This window comes from Myotis brandtii, unplaced genomic scaffold, assembly GCF_000412655.1.
Source record: "Myotis brandtii unplaced genomic scaffold, ASM41265v1 scaffold581, whole genome shotgun sequence".
NCBI classification, from domain to species: domain Eukaryota; kingdom Metazoa; phylum Chordata; class Mammalia; order Chiroptera; family Vespertilionidae; genus Myotis; species Myotis brandtii.
The window spans coordinates 844,997-852,590 of NW_005370182.1; the positions used below are offsets into that span (position 1 = coordinate 844,997).

The window sequence follows — 7,594 nt, forward strand, 5'->3', positions numbered from 1 at the left end:
GGGGGGGCAGTGCTCTCCCCCACCCCCACCCTGCCCGGTGGAGCCGTGGAGAGGGTAGCTGGGGGAGGAGGTGGTGGCTCAGACGTTCCAGGCTGCGCTAGTGTCGGGCTGTTTGTGCTTCATGGTTTCTTGTGAGGAACCGCTCTGGCTTTCAGGAATGGGGGTTGTGTCTACAGTTCCCTCCCCCTCCCAGTCCAAGTGACTGCTCTGCTCCCCAAGCCCTACCCGCCGCCACCGGCTCCCTCCCGGGAAGGTGTGGTCAGGTGAGCCCAGCAGGCCCGCTCTTACGCAGGCCGCCTAGAGAGGAAGGGTGGAGAGCAGGCCGGATGAGGCCCCATTTGCAGTTAACAGTTTATTCCACCCCGTGCCCCTGGGATCAAAGTCCCCTTGGTCTGCCCTGCCTGGAGAATTCAGAAAAGTTAAAAGCCCACAAAATGGAAGAGAAGGACTTTGGAACTCACAGTGACATTCTCAAAGCCTCACAACTCTGGGTCTTTGGACCTTGGGTGTGATGACTCGCAGACCCCTCTGGCTGGTGTGGGCGAGGCTGTGGGGCCCACAGCAAGGAAATCATCTGGTGAAGGCCACCAGCCACCGGGAGGCCCAGGGGAGGGGAGGGGACAGGCCACTCCGAGGGAGCTGGCTTCTCGGGAATCTCGGCTACCCCTTCCTGTGCTTTGAGGAGAGATTCGGCCTTTGATGTTCCAGATTCTGCAGCTGAGGCGCAGTGGCTGCGCGGGAGGCTGGGCCGGACCGGGTCATGGGCCTGAAGTTGTTCGCAGGCCAAGCCTTGGGCTCCGGTTGTGTCCCCAGATCGCCTGTCAGGGTGCCTTCAGGGCTGCCTCCATTTTCACTTCTTGGCACCGCCCTGCGTGAGTGGGAAGGGGGCGTGGGAGGAGGCGATGTGGGAATGGGTGTGGGTGAGCATAACGTAATTATGGGTGAAATCAGCGTGCAGCCTTCACCAGATGATTTCCATCTGGGCCGAGCTGGTCCCTGTGAGGCAGTCTGGAGTTGTGGCAGAGGCTGGAGACTTGGAGTCCTGGGACGTCTCTCTCTCTGCTCCCCATTGACAAGTCACTTCTCGAAGGGGAGGGGAGGGGAGGCTGAGAGAAGCACCAGACAGGGTCCTGGTGAGGAGGGGTGGCAAGAGGGAGGAAGGAGAAGGGCCAGGTGTGGATTTATCAGGCCATGGTGACCTGAACTTCCTTCTTAGGCCTGAGGGAAAGAGAGGCCCTTCTTGTAGAGAAGGGCTATGACCTAGGTCCTGTGGAAGCAGAGCCAGGGCTGGTGGTTCTAACAGCAGTGAGACCAGCGTGGTCAGACCGAGGGGCAGCCAACTCAGCCAACTGCAGCCACCTTTGACCACCTTCTTCATGGGGTTTGTGGTCTGTCTGGTGGCCACCCTTCTGGCACCGGCACCATTCCACCAGTCTTTTGACAGTCATGTCAACGTATTAGAGCACTTTGAACATTATTAGAAGGAGCCATCTTTGATTTTTAATATGTTTTTATTGATTTTTAGAGAGAGAGGAAGGGAGAGGGACAGAGAGATAGAAACATCAATGAGAGGAACATCATCAATCAGCTGCCTCCTACACGCTCCCTACTGGGGATGAGCCGGAAACCCAGGCATGTGCCCTGACTGGGAATCGAACCAGCGACCTCTTGGTTCCTGGGTCGACGCTCAACCCCTGAGTCACACGGGCTGGGCTGGAAGGAGCGGTTTTGAATATGTACTCATGGGATACAACTCGTATGTACGCTTCTCTCATACTCCCTCTCCAGTTAGCTCCTGCTCAGAACCCCACTCCACGCCTCATTGAGGCAACGCCGTGGCCGCCTGTGGGCAAAGCTGGAACCTGGCTCTGAATCAAAGCTCATCGTGGAGAAAATCAGTATCTCCACAAAATGGGGTCTCGGGGTGGGGACAGACTGTGCAGAACCGCTTCATCCCACCTTGGATAGGGATGGTGACTGAAAACCAAAGCATTAGTTTTTGGTGTATTTACTGAGTTATTGGCTGTCTACCTGCTTATTTTCAGGAAGCAACTTCCGTCTTATGTTCCAGATGTTTTTATTTGACCAAGTGCAGTAGGAGATGGTGAAGTCAGCTTGCACACACTCTCAGTGTTCACATCCGTCATCTCCCTCAGGGCTGCTATTGTCGCCTCCGATTTCTTTATAAGGGCTAAGGGCGTTGCGATTGATTCAGTAACTCGCCTGAGAGTGCAGTTAGCAACTGAGCTAGGGTTAGTCTGAAGGCTCCTGCTCTGGTTGCCACGCCTCTGTGGTTCTGTTTTACTCTGGGTGAGGTCTGATGGTGAGTCTGGGAGCAGGGAACCCTGGGACGGGGCTCACAGAGCTGCTGTGACCCAAGGTGGCAGAGGGAAAACCCCCCTTTGCTGAGTTAACTGCAAGTGTCTCTGGGTGGTCAGAGTGAATGCTGCTGACATTACTTCTTTATTGTGGTAAAATATATGTAACATAAAATTGACAGTTTTAACCACTTTTAAGTGTATAGTTCAGTGGCATTAAGTATAGTCCCATTGTTGTGCAACCATCACCACCATCCATCTTTAAAAACGTTTTCACCCAGCCAGGGCGGCTCAGTGGTTGAGCATTGACCTATGAACCAGGAGGTCACAGTTCGATTCCTAGTCAGGCCACATGCCTGGGTTGTGGGCTCGATACCCAGTAGGGGGAGTACAAGAGGCAGCTGATCAATGATTCTCTCACCATTGATGTTTCTCTCTCTCTCTCCCTTCCTCTCTCTGAAATAAATAAAAACATTTAAAAAATGAAATAAAAATGTTTTCATCTTCTTAAACGGAAACTCCATACCCACTGAACACTAACTCCCATTCTCTCCTCTCCCCAGCCCCTGGCAACCACCATTCTGCTTTCTGTCTTTAGGAATTTGACTACTAGGTACCTCAGAGTATGTTCACATGCAAGTGGAATCATCCAGCATTTGTCCTTTGGTGTTGGTCTTTTTTTTTTAATATATTTTTATTGATTTCAGAGAGGAAGGAAGAGGGAGGAATAGAAACATCGATGAGAATCATTGATCGGTTGCCTCCTGCACACCCCACATGGGGGGGGGATCGAGCCTGCAACCCAGGCATGTGCCCTTGGCCGGAATTGAACCTGGGGCGGGGGGTCAACGCTCCATCCACTGAACCAAACCGGCTAGGGCTGGTGTTGGTCTTATGCTGACTTATTTTTAATTGGATTATTTTCTTTAAAAAATTTTACTGATTGATTTTAGAGAGAGAGGAAGGGAGAGAAAGAGAAATATTGATTTGTTGTTCCACTTATTTATGCACTCATTGGTTGATTCTTGAATGTGCCCTGACCAGGGATCAAACCCACAACCTTGGCGTATTGGGACGATGCTATAACCAACTGAGCCACCTGGCCAAGGCCTAACTGGATCATTTTCTACAACAAGGATATGGGTTAGGGGTGCCCCATGACCATAGAGGACTAAAAACAAAACAAAACAAAACAAAAACAAGCCACATGAGAACAGGAATGATTTGGGGTGGATTTCTTGACTGTCAGGGATACCAGATGTGAGGGGATGCGGGGGTGGGTGTTGGTGGCCAGGGAGAAAATGTTACCTTGAAAACAAAACACTGAGCTGTTCATTCTGGGGGCCAGGTGCATCTCCCTGGAGGTGAATGTCTGTCAGAAGGATGAGGCTGAGATGAACCCCGATGGGGAAGCCACTCTGGTGAGAACCGTGAGATCCTCTGGGCTTGCTGAGGGCAAGACAAATGACTCTGCAGGAGAAATCCATGGGAACTTGGGGTCTGCATAGAGGGATCTAGAGAGGAGAGAGGCTGGAGTGGGTAGCAGAAGTTGTGACTTAGGGAAGAGTGAGAAATTTTCTGAGGCGGGGAGTGGTTGATTGAGTTTTTGGAGAGTTATGTCTATGAGTAGACTCTTCTTTTTTAAAAAAAATCTTTTTATTGATTTTAAGAAGAGAGAGGGAGAGAGAGAGACAGAAACATCAATGATGAAAATCATTGATTGGCTGCCTCCTGCACATCCCCTACTGGGGATCAAGCCCGCAACCCAGGCCTGTGCCCTTGACCGGAATCAAACCTGGGACCCTTTAGTCCGCAGGCCGACGCTCTATCCACTGAGCCAAACCAGCTAGGGCTATGAGTAGATTCTAATGCAATTACCGTGATTCCCTTCCATGATCCCAAACTGTGAGTAAAATCTGCTGCTCTGCCTGTTGGCCTTGTATGAGTTGGAGGGGGATGCAGGAATGGAGAGGACATCAGCTATGGGAGGCGGGATGCAGATGGAGGGGAGAGGGGAAGACAGGAAGTCAGAGCTACAGGTCACAGAGGAAGCACGAACCCTCTGAGAATCCTGGGCACAGCTGGTAGTAGGGGCAGGAGGGAAGAGGGACTGTGAGGTTAGGGGGACACAATGATGAGGTGCCCACACCTGGTGGGCTGGGGCTCAAGTCATTGTCTTCAATAGTAGGTGGCAGGCATTCCAGTTAGACAGCCTGAAGGGAGGACCAGCCTGAAGGCCTTTTCATGGAGGCCTTCCAGCAAAATCTAGACAGGGCACAGCCTGGGTAACTGAGGAAGCTGCGGTTCCCTCGGCTGGGCTCGCTGCCTCCAGGATTTCCATAGTCATGGGAGAGTACTGTGTTTTGGTTCTAGAACCAAAGCCAAGCCCAGAACATGCCTTGAGCTTTCAAAACACCGTTCTCTTTAAAGTTGTCTCAAAGCAGAGATCTGGTGCTGTCTCTGATGGAGAGAGATGCTTTTTGGACCTTCCAGACACAGTAGGGGCCCACAGAGAGGGTCTTGCTGTCCGTCCGTCCCCCCCCCCGCCAGACCCTAGCGGAGCCTGCACTGAAAAGAGCATCGGGTTTCTGGGACACTTGGAGAGTCCCTGAGCAGGTCCTGGCTGAGTGTGGGCTGGGGATGGAGCCCTGCCTGGAATCACTGATGCATCCTGAGACCTGGGACCAGCCTGCCTGTGGTGGAGGCCAGCCGAGGACATGTCCCTCCGGACCTCTCCAGACTTGGCCCAGAGGACCAAGGCTTGGGGCTTGTCTGGCTGGACCCCATTTTTGTCCCAACCTAGTGTCCCTTTGTCAGTTGGGTCCTGGGGAAAAGGGCCTGGCTTGGCTCGCACGCGGGAAGGTTTGCCAAATGTGCTAGTTGCCACTAAAAGCTTGTAAACTGGGGCACAGGATGTTGTGGGGCCTGGGCGGGCCGAGGATGTGCTGTTTAGAAGTTCCAGAAGTTCCCTGCCTGTTGGGAGAGAGGAGTGTCCCTGCAGAACGGGAGGCCAGCCGACTGGGGCAGGGCCAGCCTTCCCTCTGGCGGCCCCTCAGCTCTGGGGGAGCTGTGTGTTCCCTGCTACTCCGCAGCTGGGAAAGACCAGAGGCCCTTTCAGGGGAAGGAGAAAGAGGGAGCCAGGCCTGACAGCACAGCGGTGAAGCCGGCATTTTCTACTCAGATGTGGGGCGCTCTAAAAGGCTATTTAGGGGAACGGTCGAGCTCAGAGCTTTGGTGCTAGGGGGATCTTACAGTCCTAGCTCATCTGTAAGGCTGATTTGAAACAGTGGAATTTGGTAGTGGTTGGGATGCCTTTGTCTTGAGGCCCCATTTCCTGAGGGAGACATTATCTAAGAGGAGCCGATTTCTGCCCAGGCTGGTTTGGCTCAGCGGATAGAGCATCGGCCTGCGGACTAAAGCGTCCCAGATATAATTCCACAATTCCAGCACAGGGCACATGTCCGTGTTGCGGGCTCGATCCCCCCCCCCCGCCAGTAGGGGGCGTGCAGGAGGCAGCTAATCAATGATTCTCATCACTGATGTTTCTATCTCCCTTCCTCTCTGAAATCCATTAAAAAAAAGTTTCAAAAAAAAAGAGGAGCTGATTTCATTCATTCACTCATTGAACTCGTTGGTGCATTAAAAAACAAAAGAAAAACAACAAACCTCAGAGGTCTGACTCTGGCTTCTTTGAAGGTAACAGAGTTTGTGGCTTCGAGGGTATTTTCAGCTTGGAGCCATCACTTCTGTTTGTGCCTTTAAAATGTTCATTCACCACGGCATGTTCATTCACCCTGCACGTTATCAGGCTGGGCTTGTGAACGGCCACGGGCAGTCAGCAGCAGAACCCAGGAAAGGAGTCTGGTGTGGTCCAGGAGGAGGGAGTGTGGAGGACTGCGGTTAAGGGGGCACATCTGAGCACCCTCCACACGGAGCCTCACAGCCACAGAAGAGACCTTGCAGAGGGCTCTGTGCTGGGCTGAGGGGTTCCAGGCCCCTGAGGACGTGGGTGAACTGCCTTAGGAAGGTGGCACCTGGGTTCATCAGGGTGGGCGCAGGGGTGGGCAGGCCCCTGGCACAGGAAGCTTCCGAAAGAGAAGACCTGGATGGGGCACCAGGCAGATGAGAAAGACAGCAGAGAAAGAAAAGAAGCAGGGGCACCGCTGCAGCCTGGCCTGAACTAAATGATCTGTCTGGGGAGGGCCCAGGAGGCTGCCAACTTTTCTTTCTTTCTTTTTTCTTTTTTGGAGGCTGCCAACTTTGATCTCATTTTCTGAACAGGCCTTTGGGTTACTTCTCATACCACCACCCAATCACCGGAGAGTTACCGCCTTCGGATGGAAGTGGCTCTTGGCAGACCCGTGAGCGTGTGCAGCTGGGCTGGGGCAGCACAGGCTGGGTGTGGGCCGGGAGGGGCTTTCGCTGGCTGGGGGAGCCGAGGAAAGCCTTCCACAGGCTTCGGTCAGAGGCAGAGCCGGGCGAGCGGGGAGCAGAAAGGCAGGGCTCAGGGTGAGGGGGGCGTCTGTCTCATCCCCACTGTGTCCCCACTGTCCAGCTCAGGGCCAGGCTCACAGACAGGACCACTTGGAACTGAATGAGTGGCATCGGTGTCTGAGCACGCGGAGCGCTGAGCCCCTGGGTCCCCGCTCCGTGCATTGTTCTTCCTCAGGGTTTAGAGAGTAATTGCGAATGTTCCCATCAGGAGGGCTCTTCTCTCTGTGGGTGTGACGCGGGCGCCAGGCGCTGTTCCTGAACTGTCTCGGCATGAAGACCCTCCCCCTGCAGGGGGGGGACAGGAGCAGGTCAGAGCGACCTCTCAGGGCCTGGCTGCTCCGGGATGCAGACGGTGGACTGGAATGTACCAACTCTGCTGGCCATGGCTGAGTCTCAGCAAGATGGTGTATCAGCAGCTCCTAATGACATCATGTTTTCCCTCGTGTGACAGCGCTGGGCGTGTGCCTCCCCCCGCCCCCCCCCCCCATGACCAAGGGAGGAAAATAAAATGGAATTTAAACCTTATCCCTGTCAAGGTTTAACCCTGAAATCGGTACTCTGAGAAGTCTCGGGTTTGTCCGCTAGGGCGGGGCGCTGAGAGATCTTACCTCTCCTCCAGCTCTTCTCCAAGGAAGCCCAGCTCCCCCTGGCTTGGCTTTGGAAGTGATGGGCAGTCCTCTCCTCTAGTAAGCACTTCCGGAAAGGGCCTGCGACACACATTCCTACAGAGATGACCTCAGGGGACAGGAGGGGACCTAGGGGGAGGGGAGGGGAGGAGAGGG

General features: G+C 53.9%; 1 long non-coding RNA gene across 1 annotated transcript in view; it reads right to left on the reverse strand.

The window, feature by feature from the left end:
- Positions 1 to 3,733: 3,733 nt before the first annotated feature.
- Positions 3,734 to 7,594, reverse strand: part of LOC106728274 — a 4,538-nt gene continuing 677 nt past the window's right edge. The window contains exons 2-4 of the long non-coding RNA XR_001364553.1: positions 7,421 to 7,534; positions 5,985 to 6,420; positions 3,734 to 3,832 (exon numbers count right to left, since the gene is read on the reverse strand). This is a non-coding gene — a long non-coding RNA (uncharacterized LOC106728274). The remainder of the gene's footprint in view (positions 3,833 to 5,984; positions 6,421 to 7,420; positions 7,535 to 7,594) is intronic.